We start from the raw sequence: 3,792 nt of genomic DNA on the forward strand, positions 1-3,792 counted from the left end.
AATAATGGAAAAAGACAAACATTATTGGATCAATCAAGTTGTTCGATCCTTGGTATATTTTCAAAAGATTCAACATCAAACATAATAAATATAATTTGTAAATAAATTATCTACATCTATGTTGATATATCATGCAAATTTCATAAATTTCATTAACAAATACAACAACATGGGAGGAAACATGAACTTACATTCCCATCAATTTTAATTCTAATGAAATCTAATGAAAACGAGAGTCTTGCAAACAAGAGATAACTCATCTGGCTGCAGTCTACCTGAAAATCAAATGTAACTGTCCTTGGCTTGTAAGACTGTCCAATGAAAAGAGGCCATATAAAGATTTCCAGGAGGGTAATCAAATCAGCCATTTTGTTATTAGCATCATTTCAATAGAGAAATAGCCATATTTTGCAAGAAATTAGTTGGTATGGCCATCTACATGTATTTTGGCTATGTATTTCAATGAGATTTTATCATCTTGATAGGTTACATTATATTTATTTTCATTTAGTACATGTACCAGCCAATATAGCGAAGACTATTTTCATGAACACCCTATGTCGATAAGACAGTTCCTTCAAGAGGAGTAAAGATAACAAGATTTTCAAGATGGCCACCTTTAAATGGCACTGTTTCACTTAGAATTGACAAGACATCGTAAGAAGTCTTTTACTAAAACCCTAAGTTGGTATGACTATCTACTCAGGAGGAGTAGTAACAACAAGGTTCAAGATGGCTACCATACATAACAAGTTTTCCTTTTAGCCTCATTTGTTCTTCAAAGACCTGAAATTTTTTAATTTGACCACCAGTTTTGATACCAAATTTTGTTTTTACTCAGTCTTACCCCCAGTGTTGACACCAAGGAAATGTTTAATTCCTAGTCTTGCACCCATAGTGGATACACTGCATAATGTTGTTGCTGTTATTGTAGGTTTTAACGCCATTTTTCAGCACACGATATGCTATACATGGTGGCTAGTATTAATGGTGGAGGAAGAACCCAGGAAATCCCTGGAAAGAACCACCGACCCTCAAGAAGCTACTAACAACCTTTCTCTCATACCCACATTGGCTGAATCTGAGACTTGAACCCACGCAGACAGAGGTCACTGCATAATGACCATACTAGATGCACGATGGGAACTATGTTAATTTAGGACTGGCAACACATCATAAAAAGACTTTAAATGGACAACATGCCATTTAAACCATACATTCATCAGGAGTAGAATGAACAAGATTTTCAAGATGGTTACAATATCGGATGTAAAATCAGCACCTTTTTCATGTAGGACCAACAACATAATAGGTCTTTTGGTGAAAACCCTCATGTCGATATTACTTCATGCAGTACTAACTAGAGCCAATTAATCTTTTTATTAAATCTCCGAATCAATATGACCATCTCTTTAGGAAGAATAGCAATAATAAGATTTTAAGATGGCCATCATGTGGCTCATACTGGCCCTGGGTGTCAGATTAACATCATTTTCATTAAGAACCAACTAAACAAAAATAATCTCAAGCACTCACATTTACTGATCACTGTCATTTCACTTCTGTACATATGGGTTGGAATGAAGTTTTTTTTACACTGGCCGCCATGTATAGCCTATAATGTGCCAAGAAATGGTGTTAAACCCCAAAACTAGAAGAACAAGAACAAATGTAAGAGGTCTTCAAGTGAAAACCCAACGCTGATATGACTTTCTATTCAGGAGAGTCGTGAAAAGAAGATTCTGAAGAGGGTTGCCATGGCAGTCATCTTTGTCTTTTTGTTCAGGAGCAAGAGTCAGAAGATTTTCAAGATGGTGCCATATTAATAATATGGACTACTGTATTATGGTAGCTGACTCAGTTTCTTTAAATGACTACAAAACAACAGTACAGTCCATGGAAATATCGTGAATAATGGTGTGCATAAAATTCAATGTTGCATCATGTCATTTCATTATTTGGTGGTGGGGCCAAGAAGTACACACCTAAATCTACATCATAAATTCTTCATAAATAAAAGTTGTCTTTAACCTTGCCCCAGTTGTTGTTTCTGTAAAATGGTATATTTGTTGTAAAATTCATTGTACATTGTTTTAGGTAGACATCAGATACACAATAACACATGAATGCCGGTTTTTCACTGGAACACACCGTTATATCTCCTTGGTCTCCGTGATTAATAGGAACGACCTGCACATGTAGCAGACATGCATGAATACATATTAGTAATATCAACAATTAGTTAAAAAAAATTAAAGTTCTTCTGACATATTTTAACAATGGCAATTGGAAATGTTTCAAAAGAATGTTCCACATGATTGATATGAAAGTGGTCACTCCTCCGAAACAGCCAGCCATTTTTCAATGGAAATGTGGTTGAGCAATAAACAGTGGCCTTTCTAAATGGAAACAAATACACTACATTAGTGCAGTGTTGCAACTGTGCAGTTTGCGGGTCTTATCTGGGTGTGGCTTCTCCAAAGAGGGGATTAACAAGAAAGGGACCACCATATCACTTACATATTTTGTCACAGACTATACGTGGACAAGGCATACTATCAACATACTAACTCTGCAGCCATTTCAGAAACCCTAATTATTTAGTGAAAACCCAATGCTGATATTACCATTTATTGAAAAATGGTGATAAAAGGATTTTCAAGCTGGCCACTGTGGTGGCCATATTTGATACCAGATTGGCACAATTTTCATGCAGTACATTATAAGAAGTCTTATGATTAAAAGTCCAGTGGCAATATGGCTTTCCATTCAGGAGTAATAGGGACAACAAGATGTCAAGATGTCTGCCATTGCACCTATACTGGACATCAGATTGGTACCATATTCATTTAGGACCAACAGGATATTATAAAAATTCTTTTGGTGAAAACCTCATGTCAGAAAGCCCTTCTGTTCAGGAGGTGTAGCGATAACAAGATTTTCAAGACACCCTATTGGACATAAGATCAGAACAATTTCACTAAGGATCAACTAAACATCATGAGATATTATCAACATCAAAACAGTTCTTTTCTTGAATACCTGATGTTGATATGACCATCCATTCTGGAGGGATAGTAATAATATGATTTTTTAAATGGTCACACTGGTAGTTATATTGGATGTCCAAGAGGCAACATTTTCATTTAGGACAAACTAGACCATGTGATAAAAGTGTGTACAAAGTTTTATAACAGTCTTTCATGTAGTTTATGAGGAGTAATGATACCAAATTTATCTTAAGGGATGGATGGATGATGAAGAATGGATGAAAGGCAATCCCATAAGCTCTTCGGGTCTATGACCTGTAGAGATGACAACTCGTAAAAAGGAACAATCTCAGAAACTATGATCCAACCCTATGCTTGTTTATCCTGTTATAAGTTTGTTGAAATTGCAATATTTAATATAAATGGTCTTCCTTTATTCTCTTTTCATAAAATACCATGGATTCAATTTACTCAGAGGGTAACCATTTTTACGATTTGGTGGTTGAAACATAAAAAATGTGATCTGATCCATCTTGAAAGAAAACAGTTGGTTAGTAGATTTTTAAGGGAATACTCAACACAATATTGTCAATATCATGCAGAGGAAATGAGAGCTAAGTGTTATCCCCAAGGACACCACCAAGGCAGGCCTGAGTAAATATTCCATCGGTAACCCTTGTATTATAGTCCAAGTGAAGAAACAGTATCATCTCTGCCAAATGACATAACCATGACAAATGTACCAAAAGGTTTGTAAAAATTTTCATACCATCTAATTTAAGTAAACTACTTTATTTGTAGC

The sequence above is a fragment of the Sinohyriopsis cumingii genome, chromosome 2 (genome assembly GCF_028554795.1).
Source record: "Sinohyriopsis cumingii isolate HCF-2022 chromosome 2, ASM2855479v2, whole genome shotgun sequence".
Classification (NCBI taxonomy): Eukaryota; Metazoa; Mollusca; class Bivalvia; order Unionida; family Unionidae; genus Sinohyriopsis; species Sinohyriopsis cumingii.